Source organism: Xenopus laevis, chromosome 6S (genome assembly GCF_017654675.1).
Source record: "Xenopus laevis strain J_2021 chromosome 6S, Xenopus_laevis_v10.1, whole genome shotgun sequence".
Classification (NCBI taxonomy): Eukaryota; Metazoa; Chordata; class Amphibia; order Anura; family Pipidae; genus Xenopus; species Xenopus laevis.
In genome coordinates, this window is record NC_054382.1 from 93,452,390 (window position 1) to 93,473,549 (window position 21,160).

Below are 21,160 nucleotides of genomic sequence, written 5' to 3' on the forward strand. Positions count from 1 at the left end.
GCACGTTTCTTCAGTATTATGCAATTTGCATATTTGGTTGTTCAGGTTATGTACCCTAGCATTCAGGAAGTGGTTAAATCACAGATTTCTCTGCAGCAATAATGGATTCTGTTCTTTTTTCACTTGCAGGTTGAATGTGTTATTTAGATTGTTCACTTTAAATGCAATATGACTATAATATTGTGATCTATTATTTCTTTTAAACATACTGTACTATAAAAAGGATGGCATTTTCTAGTATTAATGTACTAGTAACATAACTTGCCAGTGTTTTTTTTTTTTTGTAAGAGGGGAAATAATTTTTTGTTTTCCAGTTGGTTTGTCTCTTCAAAGAGTCAAATTATTATTCATCTTGCAGATTAAGCCTTTCTGAAACAGCCATTGTCTTTTTGCAGGATGATTACAAACTGTTTATCGCTGTCCACAGGGCTCATTTTTGGGTTTTGTTATAGCTCGTAAATTAATTTACTATAGGACCAACCATGTAATCTGTTTGTTCTCATGCACTAAACACAGAACTGCTAGAAAATGTGAGGTTATAGTGACCCTTCAACTGAGACATTTAAGCATTTTACAGCACAAAACACAATTTACATTCGAAAAGTATTTGGATCAAAGCAGTAGTTACTGAATCCGACTTTTTTTGGAGTATTTTAATTAAAAAAGTCCGACCAAACTAGAATCCACGATTGGACTTTATTTATTATTTAAAAAGCACAATTTAATTGGATTGGGATAAATGAAGCGAAAAATAGTTTTTTCCCCCGAATCGCTCGATTTTTCGTTCTTTTGCCCGAAACATCCAAAATAGTTAATTCAAGTGCAGACCACAGAAACTGCCAAATAGGATAGGGACCTCTTCCACTGACTTATATGCAACCTCGGTAGGTCTGAGATGCTGGATTTTTGAATTCTGACTTTTTCCATCCTTAGGGTATAATAAATCTCGAAAAAAAATCTATTTTTTTCCCACTAAATATTTGGATTTTGTAGTAAAAAAAACTTTTTTTGAGTTTTTGGCATTTGGAATTTAATAAATAACCCCCTAAAAATCTATTGAAGAGGCATATCTGACCTGGAGAACTCCAGTTGGTCTGCGCTGGGTTAGAAAGTCTATGCCTATTGCATGTGTGTGTACACTTCTGTATATGTACTGTTCCAGAAAACCTCATTTATAATCAGGACAATTTGGTTTTTTTAAAACCAAAACATTCATCTATATGGAATTAATACAATTATTTTTTAGCAAATGTTATTGGATGCTGTAAACATTGAGGGGGTTATTTATCAAGGTCCGAATTTATCTCAATATCGGCTGCTACAAACTCCGATCTAACCCTCTTGGGTTTTTAACGCTTATTTATTATTACATTTTCCCGAAAATTTGCTTTGCGGGAAAAGCTCAGATCTTCACGAGTATTTAGTGAATCTTCCGAATTTTTCTGAGTTTTTTTTTATGCAACCTCGACAGGTCTGAGATGGACTTTATAGCCCTCGGTGTTTAATAAATTCCGAAAAATAAAATTTAGATTTTATAAAAAAAAAAAAATCACAAATTTTTCGGATTTCGGGGAATTTTGGGTATTCGGAGCTTGATAAATAACCCCCTAAGTTTTTCATACGCTTACATTTCACTGAGGGATAGAAACAAATTGTCATTTGTGAGCTACTATATTTCTTGTCTCTGTCTGAGCTTTCTCAACAGACTACACACAAACTGTGCCATACATTTTAATGATGAATAAATAGTAAAGTTCTGTTATGTTATTTGGAATGCTTTCATTTCAGCAGTCAGTATGAAAGCTCTAACATTTATATATAGCTTAATCAATTGGATCCAATAGCATTGTTCTATGCTGCTTTGTTGTTTATCTGGTCTGCAAGGTTTAATATTTTTGATTGGCTTGGTTTTATTGAACAGTTATGTATGTCTGTGTACTATGATTTAAATGATCACAGAATGATCTATTTAAAGAGTTTATTCTATTAATAGCCATTTTTTCATATATGGGTGACCTATCTGATAACAATCTATTTATTTTCATAGACTTCATTTATATGGGTAGCTTGTTATTAATTTGAACAATCAATCAATCATTGATCTAAAGAAATCGCATGATATAGTACAGTTAACTTGGCTTTCATATGGAACAGCACTGCCAAAAAATGTTTATACAATCTTTATTTTTAAAGAAAAACATTCCATAGACTGCTATTAATATTCAACTATCACGGACGTGTCAGTAAGCTGGTATTTGTATTAGCAGGAGAAGTTTATATTTCAAAATAATTATATATTTAAAATTAAGTGTGTGTGTATATATATATATATATATCTATATATATATATATATATCTATATATATATATATATATATATATATATATATATATATATATATATATATATATATAATTTGTGACTAAGCTGATTTAAGTTGATAAGTGAGTTGTAGCTGATGTAATGTTCAGATCAAAGAACAGAAGTGTTAATACTGTGTGTGCAATAAATCAGCAGGTAATGTTCCTGCCCGAGGCTTAGATATAATGAAACTATTAAAACAATGCAAGTGATCTATAAATCTGCACCACTTAATGGCATTTCAGACAAGTGTTTGACAAGAAAAAAGTGTCCATGCTGAGTAGTGGGTGTTGCAACTTGTGAAAGGTTTATATGTGTTTAAATATAACTTTCTTATACTGTATGTAAAAGGATATTTGCACCGTTCAAAATATATTAAGTAGAATTGAGAAAAATGCTTAATTCAAATACATATATTAAACATATATTTATCCAAATGTACATGTTACATCGATCCTGGGGTTCTTGATAGGGATGCACCGAATCCACTATTTTGGATTCGGCCGAATACCGAACCGAACCCTAATCTGCATATGCAAATTAGAGGTGGGAAGGGGAAAAAGATTTTACTTCCTTGTTTTGTGATGAAAAGTCACGCGATTTCCCTCCCCATCCCTAATTTGCACTCGGTTCGGCCGGGCAGAAGGATTCAGCCAAATCCGAATCCTGCTGAAAAAGGCAGAATCCTGGCAACTCCTGGATTGGGTGCATCCCTAGTTCTTGATCAAGATGTTGCATACCAACAACATACCTCCCAACTTTCATTTTCTGTGGTTTTCCCAACTTTGACAGCTTCTTTGATCTGCACTGACGCCAGAAAAAGATACAACATTTCTCACAATTAATTAAAGTAAGAGGCTTTTTTGACAGAGAGGCAAGAACACTGACCTATTGCACTTTAATAAATTGGTAAAAATTTAAGATAAGCAAAGATAACATTGTAACTATTTAAGATAAGCAAAGATACCAGTGTATCTATTTAAGATAAGCAAGTCTCTTGGGAGAACTGTGACAGTTTATAGGGAAATTTCAGCTTCATTAGCAAAACTTATATAACTTATAACACATAAAACATAGCCCTAAATCGCCCTAAATCTCCCAGAAATGTGTTCAAACTTTCATAACCTACCACATTTAGAAAAATGGACATAGCAATTAGGGGGTGTGGTCATACAACGGGCATGGTCAAAAATTGCTACGTGATGTTATGATTCTGTGGTAAAATAAAATAATTTCTTTGTGAAATTATACAGCATTGCTGAATCATTTTCCTTGACAAATAAGTTGTTAAGCCAACCCTTGAATTCACACTTCAGTTTTACTATTATACTTTTGATATGTGTATCAATACCAATGGGATATATTTCTGCTTTCTTAGAGGATTCAGTAAGGTGAAGACATATTAAAACATAATAGGCATTAAAGGAACAGTTCAGTGTAAAAATACAAACTAGATAAATAGAATAAAAAATGTTTCTGATGTACTTAGTTAGGCAAAAATGTAATGTATAAAGGCTTGAGTCAGCGAATGTCTAACATAATAGCCAGAACACTACTTCCTGCTTTTAAGCTCTCTAACTCTGAGTTAGTCAGTGATTTGAAGGGGGGCGGGCACATGGGACATAACTGTTCAGTGAGTTTGCAATTGATCCTCAGCATTCAGCTCAGATTCAAAAGCAACAGTTATAACCCATGTGCCCCCCCCTCAAGTCACTGATTGGTTACTCCCTGAGAGCTGCAAAGCAGAAAGTGGTGTTCTGACTATTATGTTAGACATCCAGTCACTCCAGCCTTTATACATTACATTTTTGGCTAACTAACTATATTAGATACATTTACCTAGTTTTTATTTTCACACTGAACTGTTCATTTAAGTGGGGTTTTGCCTCAAATCCTCATACTCATACTCATCTCATTCAAATAACATCACAAAAACTCTTAATGAGGTGTATATGGCAGATGGGTCTACATGCTAGTAAGTTACTCGGTCAGTCCGACTCCCGACATGGAGACTGAACTCCCATGACAGGGCAGTATGTTTTGTCTAAGTACTATAATGGGCATTGCCCTGTACTACACTCTAGTCTTTCTGTGACCTTTACAGAGAGCACCAGGGACAGGCTGGCTCTGTTTCCATATGGCTGTCGGTGCTACCCGCTTGCGGTGTGAGTTATTGATAGGTGTTGCCTAGTAAAAGCACGCTGCACAGGTGCTGGGTGCGCACGGACATCCACCAATTCAGGATTTACCTAATGGTGTTGGGGAAATACTTAAAGGGGAACTATCTCGAAAATGAAAATTTAATATAAGCTTCCTCATATTGAAGTAATAAACTTTGTAAATACAACCAATTAAAAAATCTGCATTGTTTCTGAAATAATCAGGTTTATATTCACTATCGCTCTCTCAGCATTTATTTCTCTTCATTCTGTCTTCATGCAGCAGTTGGGTGTCAGATGAATGGTCCAATATATTTTATAGGGGGGTTTCCTTTCCTAGCAGATGTATTAGAGCTTACTCAAATGACTGATTCCAGTACAAACAAAATGTAACAAAATAATAGAGGGACAGAATTTCTGGTATTTTTAATAGAGTGAGCTCTAATGAATCTGCTAGGCAAAAGGAGTCCCTTTTTTAACTGATTACATTTATTTTACATGATTATGTTCTTTGTTAGCTCTTGTGTATCAGTAAATGAGACTATAACCATTGGGCAAAATGTGAATCCTAAATACAAATGCCACAAGATAAAAATGCATGACTACGGGCGACAAAATTCATGTGACTTCGCAATAAGTAGGTTTTATAACTGGTGATTTCAGTTATTTCCAATTGAGAGGCATTTTCATGAGATTTGTCACCTGCAGTGGCACATAAATAATGAAGTGTAGCAAGTGAAGCATGTGCACACCCGAGCTCTTCAGAGATAATTAAACCAGGTGCACGGACCCTGGGAAGTCGGCACTTCCCCCCCAAAGAGACAGGAACAGAAAGATAGGTACCAGCACTCGTGGCAAGCCCCTTACATGTTTATTTTAGCGTCCCGTGACGCTAAAATAAACATGTAAGGGGCTTGTTCCCGGTTTATCAACCCCATAATGAGCATTTTTTGAGATATATATATATATATATAGATAGATAGATAGATAGATAGATAGTTTTTTGGGGTTTTTTGCAACAACGGCCTACCAAGAGGAAAAAGATTCTACAGGGTTCTTTTGCAAGTTCTGTTTTACATGGAGTATAGAGATTTACAAAGTATAACACTGAACTGTATTCAAGCTTACTGCCCATATCATGGTGACTCTTTTTGGCAAATGCTAAACATTTAAGTAAAAAGACAACTGCTTGGCACGCACTCCACAGGACTCCAGGTAGCGGTAAAAACTTATTTCTTTATTGCACAAACATATGTTTGCATGCATGTTTGTGCAATAAAGAAATAAGTTTTTACCGCTACCTGGAGTCCTGTGGAGTGCGTGCCAAGCAGTTGTCTTTTTACTTTGATGTCTCCCCCATGCTGAGGGTTCGGGGCGCAGCACCCGGACCACCGAACAGGAGCGGTGAGTGACCCACAGTTTTACCACATTGGAATATTTTAAGCGGAGGGCCCGGGGCAAGTGCACCCGAGCCAATTTGAAACAGCGGTGAGCGCATTTGCATTGAATGATATAATATACCGCTACATAGAAAGAGTTTCCAACTTGTGAAATTAAAGTGTGGCGGGTGGTTTGAGCGCTTCTGCCTTTCTTCTCTAAAAGTAAATGCTAAACATTTGCTACACATCTCATGATGCTTTGCATCCCCCTACTTTAGTATGTATGCTATTCCCGCATTTTTATTGCATGCACAATATAAATATATATATATATATATATATATATTTTATAGAGTGTATTTCTTTTAGCCATAAACAGGTTAAGTGTCTTCATTTGCAGCTGTTTTCTCCCCAAATGGGTAGCTCACAGCTTGCATAGGAGACATGCCTCCTTCTGCCAAGCACTCACTCATTTAGATAGCAGCTGTAGCGAAAATTGTCATTCCCGTTACTATTTAGTAGGAAGAATTTTGCTTACAAAAAAGTGCTACAGAAGTAAAATAAACTTTATTCTCTAAAAATGGCTGTTTGGCTATGTATAGGTTTTTGTTAGCGTAACTCTAGATTAAGTGACCTTTTTATTTGTGGATATACTCAGCAGTGGAATACTATTGTGCATTGATGACGTGCAGAGCCTGAAAATAAGAAACCTGCAGGTTTTGTAAGCATTTTGTCCCTCAAGAATTATAATGTGGATGCAAGGTAAAGTCAGCTGCATCCAGTTCACTTAAAATATACTGTCCTTGATACTGTTGTTGCTAAACTAAAATGCATACACCTGTCCATTCACAAAATATTTTTTAATGCAAGATATTGTATCTGTAGAATGTTGGTGGTTTCATATGTGTGTTAGTGTGCGCAGGGCTGCCATCAGAAATCACGGGCCCCACACAACAAAATTTTCGGGGCCTCCCTCGCCACCCCTCCCTCGCCCATTAGTATGAAGGCCAAGAAAGACACAAGCACTAAAACATTAAGTGCCCCTCTACAAGTTAAAAAAAAGAACTTTGGTGCCCAGGGCAAATTGTCATCAGATTCCTGTGCTCTGATTCGCTAGTGAAATGTAAGTCCCAGTAAAGCCGCATGGTGATTGGATAAAGTGGAGGGGTGGTTCAAACTTCACTCATCCAATCCCCATGCTGCTTTACCGGGACTTATGCTTCATGGCGAATCACAGCACAGGAAGCAAGATGCAGCCATCTGAGCTGCAACCCACCCTCCGTTCTGAAGTCTGCAGCTCACTGATGGCAGGGGCCCGGCAATGCAAGTAAGTGCAGCACGGCCGGGCCCCCCCTTAACTCCCCAAATCATCCGGGCCCGTGACAACAGTGCCCCCTGTCCCCCCCTGATGGCAGCCCTGTGTGTGTGTGTTTGTGTGTTGGGTGGGGGCAAACTTGCATTAATACAAAATACAGCAGAACAATTCTATTTTAATCTTACAAAAAAGAAATTGTTCCAACCAAAGCTTTTGTGCAGATCAAACAGAAAAAATCTGATTTCTTTTGGGAATAACACTAGAAAATGCTGTCAGTATTTTTATCAGCCCTAACACTGATATAACACTTAAATCTGAAGCGCAATGGCTTTCTACTTGCATGCTTTTAAACATGTTTGTTGCCTCTGCTTTCCACAAGGATTGTCACTTGGGGCAAATTTGTCAAGGGTCGAATATCGAGTTTATGGGAGTTTCTAAAAACCTCCATCGACTCCCATGAACTCGAAATTTGAAAATATATGACCTATCTAAATTTATTTAAATTTTGTTTTAAAAGAATGGGTGAATAGGATCGAGCTGCAAATTCAAATCGAATTGGAATGGAATTTGATCGAATTCGATTCGAGTTTTTTCACCAACTCCAAATTGATTGTAGGAGGTCCCGCATAGGCTAAAACACCAATTCGGCAGGTTTTAGATGGCGAATAGTCGAATTCGAATTCTTAAAGGGACAGTACATGATACATTTCGAAATTCAAATTTTTTTTAAGCTCGAATCGAATTTGGTCTATTACCTAGTCGAATTACACTATAAACTATACTATAAACTCGAAAATTCAAATTTAAAAATTAGAATTTTCAATTCGACCCTTGATAAATCTGCCCCATAGCGTTCAAAAAAACAGTCTTTGTACAACTATGAAGGCCTGTATCAGTACTGTTCTATAGATTCTGAATTTCTCTACTTTCTTCAATTTCTGCATTTTGACCCATATTGTTTTTGGATATAGTTATCCTTTAAAAATAGATTTATTTAGGTGTTTTTGGGATAAGATCTCTGTCCAGAACAGCTTACAATCTATTAGGTGAATCTGGTGATTCCCAACGGTGTGTAAAGATAAGAGCTTGATGTGATATAGGTCTGTTGTGGAAAACTAAGCTTGGGGGTACCTGGTTTAGATATGTGTTATAGGCACTGTATGAGCATACCGTATATACCCGAGTATAAGCCGAGTTTTTCAGCATCCAAAATGTGCTGAAAACGTCTACCTCGGCTTATACTCGGGTCAGCGGTACCCGACCCGAGTAGCTGAGATTGCAGTCACTTTTAATCATTCCTATACCAACAGTGCACTTGGGGAGAGACTGCAATATCCCACAATGCCCTCTGTTGGTTATATGAAAGAATAACAGTGACTGCAATATTACACAGCGCCATCTGTTGGTTATATGAAAGAATAACAGTGACTGTAATATCACACATCGCCATCTGTTGGTTGTATGAAAGAATAACAGTGCGCCCTCTGTTGGTTATATGAAAGATTAACAGTGACTGCAATATCACACAGCACCCTCTGTTGGTTATATGAAAGAATAACAGTGCGCCCTCTTTTGGTTATATGAAAGAATAACAGTGACTGCAATATCACACAGCACCATCTGTTGGTTATATGAAAGAATAACAGTGACTGCAATATCACACAGTGCCCTCTGTTGGTTATATGAAAGAATAACAGTGACTGCAATATCACACAGCACCATCTGTTGGTTATATGAAAGAATAACAGTGACTGCAATATCACACAGCGCCATCTGTTGGTTATATGGAAGAATAACAGTGACTGCAATATCACACAGTGCCCTCTGTTGGTTATATGAAAGATTAACAGTGACTGCAATATCACACAGCGCCCTCTGTTGGTTATATGAAAGAATAACAGTGACTGCAATATCACACAGCGCCCTCTGTTGGTTATACGAAAGATTAACAGTGATGGCAATATCAAACAGCACCCTCTGCACATGGTAGTGGGACAGTGGGACAATGCACACAGTAATTCGTTTGGCAATTCTCTGTCACCATCAACTTTGCAAAGAAGTTCGGTTGATCGCTGGGGGGGTCGCTTTGGCAGAATGTGCGCTGCTGGGAGACAGGGCTGTAGTTGTGTCTTGGCTTATACTAGAGTCAATAAGCTTTCCCAGTTTTCGTAGGTAAAATTAGGTACCTTGGCTTATATTCGGGTCGGCTTATACTCGAGTATATACGGTAAGTCAGAGAAAGCTATGGAATCTATGCAGCCTTAAAGGGATACTGTCATGCAGAATTCTGCACTGAAATCCATTTCTCAAAAGAGCAAACAGATTTTTTTATATTCAGTTTTGAAATCTGACATGGGGCTAGACATATTGTCAATTTCCCAGCTGCCCCAAGTCAAGTGACTTGTGCTCTGAAAAACTTCAATCACTCTTTACTGCTGTACTGCAAGTTTCCCCCCCCAGCAGCCAAACAAAAGAACAATGGGAAGGTAACCAGATAGCAGCTCCCTAACACAAGATAACAGCTGCCTGGTAGATCTAAGAACAGCACTCAATAGTAAAATCCCATGTCCCACTGAGACACAATCAGTTACATTGAGAAGGAAAAACAGCAGCCTGCCAGAAAGGATTTCTCTCCTAAAGTGCAAGCACAAGTCACATGACAGGGGCAGCTGGGAAATTGACAAAATGTCTAGCCCCATGTCAGATTTCAAAACTGAATATAAAAAAATCTGTTTGCTCTTTTGAGAAATGGATTCAGTGCAGAATTCTGCAGGAGTAGCACTATTAACGGATACGTTTAGAAAAAAACATGTTTTCCGATGACAGAATCCCTTTAAGAAACAACAAGCAGTGTCAGTGAGTTCATTGCCCCAGTGATTAACCACTAAAAGGAGGAAACAAAGAATTAGGTGAGAGATGCACCCCAATCCTTCCAGGAGGTTCCCATAAGCTATCACCCTGATTTCTGAGTAATGATGGAGAATGTTTGTTGACTGTTTTATGTATGCTGTTTAATAAAAGTATATAAAGGTATGGGATCCATTCTCTGGAAACCCATTATCCAGAAAGCTCTGAATAACGGGAAGGCCATCTCCCATAGACTCCATTATAATAAAATAATGAATTTTTTTAAAAAGTATTTCCTTTTTCTCTGTTTTAATTAAACAGTACCTTGTTCTTGATCACGAGTAAGATATAATTAATCCTTATTAGAGGAAAAGTTCTATTGGGTTTTAATTTTAAATAGAATAAGTGTATGGAGATCTAAATTATGGAAAGATCCCTTATCTGGAAAACCTCAGGTCCTGAGCATTCTGGATAACAAGTCCCATGCCTGTATATGTTTGTCAGATAAAATCTGGATATCCCTGGAACTATGTGCAGGTCTAATGGCAGGAATACTGTATGTATATATAAATGTCTCTGGCTGATACATTCATTAAGAATCTTGGAAAGCTACAACATTCTATGGGATTTACTTTAGCTAGTATTTTCCAATCTTGGGTGAAAAAAAGCTTTTTTTTTATCCTTAATAAACAAATACTAAATTGTAGCAGTTTCAGCAGCTAGAGTTTCATTATTTCTGCTTTTGTTTTTCCGGTTACTAGGCTTTCCTTTAGCAAATGGCTAATAACATTAGGTGAAGGCTCCTTGAAATAACAGTTTTCAGACAGAAATATTGCTGCCATTCTAACTTAATAATGCATTCTTCTATAAATGTAGCTTCATAACTGGCCAGCAGGGTGCGCCTTAATCACACCAGTAATCTATCTGCAAACAACAGAAACATCCAAATGTATTAATGAACAGACACAAACTTGATGAGTCACTTGCATTCTTTATGTATTAGATATAAGCAGGGATGAAAAAATGGGGAATTATTTCTACAGTCAAATAGTTTGCTTCTGTTTTGACAAGCAAATGAGAGTACACTCAATCTCTTTCATTGTATCAATGTATTCCTCTGACTTGCATAAATGGCCTGGTTAAAATTAAACTAAGCCATCACAGGCAGATTAATTCCTGCAAGTCTGTCAGCAATGGAAGAATCACTGCAAAAGCCTCTTGTGACATATGGTTTGTGTTTTGAGCCCACTGTCCTCATACTGTATGTCTGCTGCGAATATTAATTGCCTATTTCTTATATTCCTGTAACAGCAAAGCATTCTCTTTTTTCCTAACTGTTTTTATCCCTAAAGACATTAACATGAGTTTAGCAGAAATACATCAATTACCTGGAATTCTGCTATCCAGAAAGCTTCAAATTACGGGAAGGCCATCTGCCTATAAACTCCATTTCAAGCAAATAATTTACATTTTTAGAAATGATTTTCTCTAATAACAAAACAGTACCTTGTACTTCATAGAGACTGAGGTATAATTAATCCTTATCGGAGGCAAAAACAATCCTTTTGGATTTACTTCATATTTAAACGATTAATTAGAAGATGGGGTTGCCCATTTATCAATACTGAATTTTAGTGGTTTTTGAGGTTATTTAAATTAACAAAAAAAAAACAAACAGTAGTGATGGACGAATTTACTTGCCAGACGAATTCGCGAAATTGGCTTTAAAATTCGCCGGCGACTGCGTGAATTTTTTGCATCTCACGGGACAAATTTGCCCATCACTAAATATTAGACAATGTGCCAAAAATATGATAATCTCTAAAAATTCTATTTTTTCGGGCAGTTACTATTGAAAAAAAATCAGAAAGCTTCTAAAAGTCTGAATTGATTTGAAATGGTCCAATAGGATCAGGGCAGCTGCCATTGACCTCGACAGCTTTTATATGGTGAATTTTAGTATTCTTTGGATAAACTCTTCTGAGTATTGCACTAAACCCAGTGCAGATCAGGATATCTGTCACGGTCGGCACCCTAAATCCAGAACCAATGCTAAGCACCCTGTTCACGGCTCTTGCTTCTTTAACAGCCGCCTTTCACCTCGGTAGGAGCCCTCGGCTAATCGGATGCCGCCAGGTCTTAATAAGAGAGGTGCCAAGCTAAGGGTTCTGGACGAGCAAAGGGGCACGAACGTAAAGCGAAAGTCTTTTGGGCAGAAGGTTGGAGTACAAGGCGTAGGCAGAAAGCGTAGTCAAATCAGGCCGGGTCGGGGCAGGCAGAGTACAGTGGAGTCAGACAGGCAGGGGTCAAACCAGGAGATCAATCAGGAGGGATACGGATATAGAAGAGTCGGTTACCAGGCAGGGTCAGGATTTCAGAAGTGTCAAAAACAGGCATGGGTCACAGCAGGTATCAGATAACAGAAGCTTTACAGCACAGAAGCACCAGGAAAACTCACAAAGAAGATCCTATAACGGGCAATCACAAAATGTAAACTGTCTCTTTAAATACCTTTGAATTTTTGCAGAGGAGCGGCGTGGCGGTGTCCCTGACTCACCGCTAGATCACCAGGGCGGTAAGTTATTACAATATCTTTGGGACTTGTATACACCCTCGGCAGGTCTGAGATGCCGGATTCAAAGTTTACCATCCTCGGGATATAATAAATTCTGAAAATTAAAGTTTTTTTTCTTCACTAAAAATTCAGATTTTATAGTTTTGCCATTTGAACTGTAATAAATAACCCCTTAGTGTTTTTTGTGGTTTTTACACTTAATACATCTCAAATGTTTTAGAAAAAAAAAATTAAATTTTAGTAATAGGCCCCTAAAAGTATGAAGATCCAAATTATGGAATGATCCTTTACCTAGAAAACCCAGAGCATTCTGGATAACAGCTCCTATACCATTGCTATTAATTATTTTGGTTGAAAAATACTCTTTATAGTGCACGTGTATGACATAAACATACAGTGATAGAAAGCCTGGATTCCTCAGTATTTGGGAAATTTCTAAATTCATATACAAATGCTGCTGCTCACAACATATAATTGGTAGATTAATATAATACCTTAATTGGCTATGTTTTAGGTAATGCCTTAATCCTTAACCTTTTCATATGATAAATACACAAAATTTACATACTAAATCACTTGGGTGTCACTTCAAATTCAGCTGCGGATTCCTTTGCTACTGCTAGACAATAAATAAAAATCTCTACTCAGGCCCGTTGTAAGTAGACTTTGTGTGATCTCCCTGTGTTTCAGTTGCCATCAACGCTGGAGAGATAAGATTGCTGAAACTGAGCAAGGAGAATGTCATGAAAGTATTTCATTAGAGGATGATCAATACATCCACATCTGGCTGAACATTTATGCTGTGAAAATGGATCCTAGAGTCATATCCCATACATAAATCAATCTTCAAATGCACTTCTTGGTGGCAGACACTAGTATAATTATGATACCCCAAAATCTTTTATATCCTTCCTACTGTATGTAATGAAAATATTCTCACTTTATCACAAACATTATTACTTGCTAGAAATATTTGACAGGCAATAACCGATCTTTTATAATAACCCTGTTCACTGTAAGGATTGTTGAGACAAGAAGGAGTGGGTACTTGTAGAGCCTGATTGAAGCAACCCATATTTGTATTTCTGCTGATCACGTTCTTTCTCTTGAGACGTGCACTTTTTTCTCAATTATACATTTAGGGGCTCATTTATTAATGTAAGTATTTTTTTTGTTTTCACAAATCAAACTTTTTAACACTAAAAACCACTGAATTGTGAAATTTATTAGGAGACAGATTTATTAAAGGTCTAAATGATTTTTTTATGGTCAAAACTGTCAAATTCGACTAGGGAGTTATCCAAACTCAATTCGAGTTTTTTAATAAATTCGAATTCGATTTTTGAGATTTATCATACTCTGGCCCTTTAAGAATTTGACTATTCACCACCTAAAACTTGCGAGAGGTCCAGGGATCAATTTGGAGATGTTTGCAGCCTTTCTGACGTTTGAGGTTTTTTTTGGAGAAAAAACTCAAACCCAGTTTGATTGAATTCAATTCGTCCGAGCTGGAAAAATTTGATTTTATTAATAAATTTCAGTTAGTTGAATTTCGAATTTATGGGAGTTTTAAAAACCTCACATGAATTTAAATTTAAACCCTTGTTAATTGTGCCTCTAAGGGGCCGATTCATGAAGCTCGAGTGAAGGATTCGAATTAAAAAAACGTTGAATTTCGAAGTATTTTTTGGGTACTTCGACCATCGAATTGGTTAAATTCGATCGAATTCGAACGATTCGAAGTAAAAATCGTTCGACCATTCGATAATCGAAGTACTGTCTCTTTAAAAAATACTTCAACCACCTACTTCGGTAGATAAAACCTACCGAAGTCAATGTTAGCCTATGGGGAAGGTCCCCATAGGCTTGCCTGTGATTTTTTGATCGAAGGATTTTCCTTCGATCGTTGGATTAAAATCCTTCGAATCGTTCGATTCGAAGGATTTAATCGTTCGATCGAACGAAAAATCCTTCGATCGATCGATCGCAGGATTTGCGCAAAATCGTTCGACTTCGATATTCGAAGTCGAGCGATTTTAGTTCCCAGTCGAATATCGAGGGTTAATTAACCCTCGATATTCGACTCTTGATGAATCGGCCCCTAAGTGTAAAAGGCACGAAAAACTCGAATGCTTTTTAGAGCCGTCTAAAATCTGGCAAAGTCATGCAGAAGCCAGCGGGAGCTGTCCGTGTTAGATTGTAAAACCTCTATTTACCTCAAGGTTTTGAGTTTTTAGAATTTTTTTCCGCTTGTAATTGTACAAAAATTTCTTACAGATACAAGGAATTTGAGGTTTAGTTGTGGTCGTAATTGTTCAGCATTTTTATTTGTTCACTTGCTTATATATTTATGTACGCAATTAAAATAGTCGTAAAATGTTTACACATTTTTTCTTAGAGTAACTTCCATCAGAAGCAGTGTAAAATAGCGCTGGCAAATCTGGCGTTCACATGGTATAAAATTACACACACAAAATTTGCCATTTATTTTAAACAGCCTTTTACATGTACCAGCATACAGCATAAAAAATAATAATATTATTATAATAATAAATATATCTCTAATTATAATTCAAAGAAAGCAAAGCTAACCTGTCACCCTAAGAAATAATTCCAAAATCTTTTCTATTGTGTTTGTTAAGAAAGATAAACTTTTCTTACTTATATACTTTACATCTTTTTTCACCTGCAGTCTTTGGGGCAGATTTAGCTAGCGACAATTCACCAGAAATCTTATCAGCAGGGACATCACCAATCTACTAACAGGCGTAGAGGTCAATTCGCTAGCGAAATAGACCGTCGCTAGCGCAGTTTCAGACCATATCGCCAGGCGAATTTCTGCTCAGGCAAATTATCTTTACTCTGCAAATTCACTAAAGTCTAAATTTTACAGAACGTTACTTCTTTTGCCAGAGTTTCCTTCACCAACTTAGACCTGGCGAACTGATAAGATGAAGCTACATCCTCCTCAATCTTATGTCAGTGACATCATAAAAGTTCTAAAAAACTTTGGTGTTTTTTCATATTTTAAAGCAGGATTGCCTTAAAAAGTTCTAACTATTAAAAATTATAGTGTTAATATTTTTTTCCCAACCATTTCAGGGGCATGCCACATTTGTTTTAGGGTGGGCTCATGTCTAGGGCATTAGAGGATCTTTTGTCTTTATTTAGCTTCCTTGGACATTTGTAATAATAAGTGGCCACTACAAGCATCTCCAATAAACACATCTATGCAACCTATATGTACTGCCCTATCCAAATTGACCTAAGCGTAAGAGTATTAATGAAGTTTCAGTAGGCAGAATTGACCACTAGAGAAAGATTGCTTGTGCTGATGAATTAACGCAAGCGAAACTTCGTCAGCGTTCGACTGCTGAGACGCAACTTTAGACGCATTTTAGTGAATTATCGTAATGTTAATGAATTTACACCTGGCGAAGTGTGGCCAATTTTCGTGGTGAAAATTTGCACTTTAGAGAATTTGCCCCTTGGAGTTTAAGGTCACAGCAAGTAGAGAGCAGCCATTTTGTGGACACTGTTATCAAGGCAAGCTTTGTATCACCCCAAAATCTTGTTTACGAGCTAAAATAAGGGACCTGATGCCCACACACAGGCTACACAATTAGGGGGTTAGCATCTTTGTTTGGCAAATATTAACAGCATGTTAAGTTTATAAGTTAGTGGTGTAGTAAAACCTTTATTATACTATATATACTATATTATGCACATACACATCAACATCAGCAGCACACAGGCTGTGTAACCATCACAGTTTACCGTCAGCTCAGTGCTTCCCTAAATACGTTTGTCATATCTTTCTCAGCTTTCCAGAAATAATAAATCACATCTTTATTTATTCCAAGTTAAAATAGAGCAAATATGTGGCATAGTATAAATACTATATGGGCAAAAGTGTCTTGACGCATGTGCCCTATAGGATCCAGACTTTATCTAAAATGATATGACCTCTGATAAACTTTACTACTTAACTGTCTGGAAGCAGTGCTAGCACAAGAAGTATTAATAGGCTGTGGGAGGATGTTATTGGTAATTAAAGGCAAACAAGCCTAACATTACCTTGTGCCAACCATCTTTTGAATTGGTGTAATAATCACCTGGACTCTGGAGCAGTGACAAATAGCATTTCACCTCCTGGGAGTCTGATGGAAAAGTCTGGGTTTGGCAGATGCCACCAGTAATTCATTATGCCATTGGTAATTATTAAAGTAATTTAAGGTTACAGTGTACAATTATACATTTTTGTGTAATATATATAATTATATTATATGTCAGTTTCTTGCTTTAGCACACTAATGCACCCTTGTAAAAAGGCTGTATAAAATGGGTTTGCTGAGATGGGAGTGGAAGAAAATGAGTGGCCTGCACAAAACCCTGACCTCATCAAAACAAACAAAAAAACCTTTTGGATGAACGGAAACATCAACTGCAAGCCATGCATGATCTCCAAACTCACTGATGCTTTTGTGTAAGAAATTCCCATCACCGTTGTTCCAAAATCTAGTGGAAAGTCATCTTCCCAGGATAGCAGAGGCTGTTTTAGCAGCAAAGAGAGGGCCAATTTCACATTAATACCCTTGGTTTAGGAAACATTTAATAGAAAGTAATAGAGAGGGGGTTGATATCATTTGTGAACAAATAGTTTTTTTGCCAGAAAATATATCCTTATCCTCTGTCCTTGCTCATATATATTGAGGATATGAAAATATTTTATGCATAAAGCTACTATAAATGCCATCCACGTAAACAAAAACATCAATTATATTCAAGCTGGACAATTATGTCAGCTGGAGTCATCCCTGGTTTGGTCAATCCTATATATATAGGTTGGTTGCCTATATATATCTATACATATATGTACCCAAAACACTTTTCCACTAATTAAAAGCATCAACATTATTTCACATGTTACATGGGTTTTTGCAGTTTCTAATTTGAAAGGTCACTTGAATTAAATTAATTAGTTCTCTGGAAGACTTCTCTTTACATGTTTTCAAACCTTCTCCTGTAGAATACTTGACAGCATGCACATTGTTATTTTTTATTTTTGCTTGTTATTAGCTGACCCTTTGAAATATTTGCTCCTTAGAAGGCAATTTATGGATTGTTGGGTTTTTATTTCTGTATTTACAAACAACTTTATAAAATGCAATGCATTAGAATGCCTCTGGTTTTCACATAAGCAAACTCAATATTTCTTGTTAATATTGTTCTTATGTCTGGTTCCACACTTATTTTTAATTGATTCCATTTTTACTGCAGTTTCCGTGTAACTAGTACATTATTTCAATTGTTTATTTAAAACATAATTTTTTAAACCCTGAAGTTCACATAATGGCAACAGCTAGTGTCAGAAATAACTACTAGAAAAAAAAGTATTGTTTGCTTTGTTAATGTGTATTGTTGTACTTAAAGTACAACGTAATTCTCCTGGGCAAAATGGAGACGAGTTTAATGGCATACATATTGGGTCACTATGGGGACACAGCTATGGAATATAGAGCATGAGATATGACACTCAACAGTCAGCAGGGTAAATACAACCTTTTATGGGTTGGCCCCTCAGAGCCACTGGCATCTCTGAGTTGTAATATATTCACATGGGGACAGAGAGCGAGAGGACTCCAGCTCCTTCTCCAACCAGGGGGCTAGCTCAATCACTGATCACCGGAGTGATATCATTGACATCAATGTTGCTGCATATGAGTGCCAAGATTGGTGTTAACATTCTTAAGTATTTAACAACCCCGCAACCCAGACTCTATGGGGCAAATTTACTTACCTCCCTAGTTGCACCAGCGTTGGCTTTGCTGCACTCCAGCACTCTTCGACAGCGTTAATTCGTCAGGCAAAGCGAAGTTACGCTAGCGATGCCTAATTTGCATTCTGCGCCAAGTTCAAATCCAGTGGACGCAAATAGAGCAAGTACAAAACACTACACAAGCCTGGGAAACCATTCTAAAATAAAGTTGTTCTAATGCCCTACACATGTCCCCACTGTATAGTTTAGTTGCCATATGTTAGGAAATGTAGGGGGGAAGGAGGGTACCCCATTAAAATGATATGATCTTTTTCAGGCTATCACCCTTTAAAAATGAAGCGTTTCACACCAGCGTTTTTTGGGACTTGTAATGTAAACTTTTTTTTTTTACAAACTCCTATCTACTCTATTGCACTTTGCCTGGTCTGAAAAAGGTGATGTTCAGAAAAAAAAACGTAGTAAATTTGCGTAGTTTCGCCCCTTCGCCAGAGTGCAACTTTGCCTGGCGTTAGGGTGCGAAGTTGTGCTAGTTTATCTACTTTGCTAGCAAATTTTCGCCAGGGACACTTTTAGTAAATTGGCAAAATGACATCACACTGGTGAATTTCCTCCTATATCTCTTTGTACTCTTTAAGCCTCAAAACTGTGCTATCCCATTCAGAACTTAACACATCAATTCAGATCTGAAAGATTATTTCTTCCATTGCAGTTTCCAGATCTCACCACAGGTGTTCAATTGGATTTTCTTCTACGTCCCTCCATGTCAGTACACATGGGCATTGCCCCTCCCAGACCTGGAGGTAGGACCTATAACATAGCCAATCAAAATGAATCATGACCTATAAGACCACATGACTTCCTCCTCACCACAGTTATTTTTTGTCCTACTGGACAGGGAGGTAGGATCTCCCTCCTCACTTTTTATTTTTTGTTGAATTTTGAGAGAAATCAAACACAGTTTTTCTTTTGCATTTTCTTTTTGTTTATTTATTTATTTATTTTTTACCTCTGTGTAGACACAGAGGGATGATTCCCAGGTAATGGAGAAGATTTTACCTGATGCCTCAAGACGCATAATCTGTAAATTATCGCTTATTGGGAAGAAATGCAGGTGTGGGCATATCCATGGTCCTAGCCCTGTGCTAAAATAGCCCCCCTGCTATATGCCCAGCGAGGCACAAGATTAAATCTAGTGCTTTTTGGGAAGAGACACAGTTGTGGGCTTCCCACATTATTACCTGTGAGCCTTTTGTTTTTTCTTCTGTATTTTTATTTATTTATTTATTTTTGCTTATTTTTTACCTCTGTGTGGACACAGAGGGATGATTCCCAGGTAATGGAGAAGAATTTACCTGATGCCTCAAGACGCATAATCTGTAAATTATCGCTTATTGGGAAGAGGTGCAGGTGTGGGCATACCCATGGTCCTAGCCCTGTGCTAAAACAGCCCCCCTGCTATATGCCCAGCGAGGCACAAGATTCAATCTAGTGCTTTTTTGGGAACAGACACAGGTGTGGGCTTCCCACATTGTTACCTGTGAGCTTTTTGGACTCCCCTTTTATTTTGAGTTATGTGAGACTTTACAGAACTCTACAGAACTTCTGCAAAAGGGCCGTGGGTATGTATATGGGCTAGTTATAACAGCCTGAAGCTGGTGAGTATGATTCTTCATTATCTACTGTGTGTAGTGCACTGGGAAGTCTGCATGCTAATTAGCTAATTATGTCCCTCAGCTGAGAGCTATTGGGGCTTTGGCTGGAGTTTCCATCCAGCTAATTAGCCACTCTGATAAGGTGCAGGTGTGCCTTTGCCCCGTTTTGCTATTGCTGTTTAATATTTTAAGCCTTGTATGGGTGACCCTGCATCCTCTGTGCAGACACAGAAGTTATATTGGCAGCTCCAGGAAGGGCTAGAGGTTGCACTGCTCAAGTAGTATGGCACCTCCTTCCTTCTTATGAGTCTGCTCTTAACAAACAGTGTTCCACCTGGATATTCCTGCTGACAAGCCTGAGCTATCTGGTAAGGTGCCTGTGTTCCCCTGACTTCTTGTATTATCTGAAGTCTTATGTTGTGAGCTGGCGTCCTCTGTGCAAAATACAGTATTGGCTCTTGCTACACTTTAAGTACTGGCTGGTGAATCCCTCTGCCTAAGCAGTGTGGTACCTGAATCCAGAGATTTTGATTTCTCAGTATCCATTGTGTATTTGAAACATTAATTTCACTGGGAAGTCTGCATGTTAATATGCTTAATATGTCCCTCAGCTGAATGCTATCAGGGCTTTGGCTGGAGTTTCCATCAAGCTAACTAGTCACTATCTGGTAAGGTGCAGGTGTTCCTTTGGCCCATTTGCTATTGTTGTTTAATATTTTAAGTTTTGTATGGGTGAACCTGCATCCTCTTGGCTGACACAGTGGTTATATTGGCTCATGTGCTCAAGCAGTATGGCACCTCCTTCCTTTCTTATGAGTCTGCTCTTAACAAGCAGTGTTCCACTGGACTGGATATTCCTGCTGACAAGTCTGAGCTATCTGGTAAGCTGCCTTCTTATATTATATGAAGTCGTATGTTGTGAGCTGGAGTCCTCTGTGCAAAATGCAGTTACACAAGGTACTAAGTCTGCATGTTAATAAGCTAATTATGTCCCTCAGCTGAAAGCTATCCGGGTTCTAGCTGAAGTTTCCAATCTGCGGACTTTTCATTGCTATCAGGTAATGTGCAGATACTCCTCAGTTTGCTTCTGTT

General features: G+C 37.6%; 1 protein-coding gene across 2 annotated transcripts in view; it reads left to right on the forward strand.

Moving 5' to 3' along the window:
* The window catches only part of mettl4.S (methyltransferase like 4 S homeolog), a 66,663-nt gene that overhangs the window by 33,403 nt on the left and 12,100 nt on the right, over positions 1–21,160 (forward strand). The gene's annotated exons all lie outside the window — the stretch shown is intronic.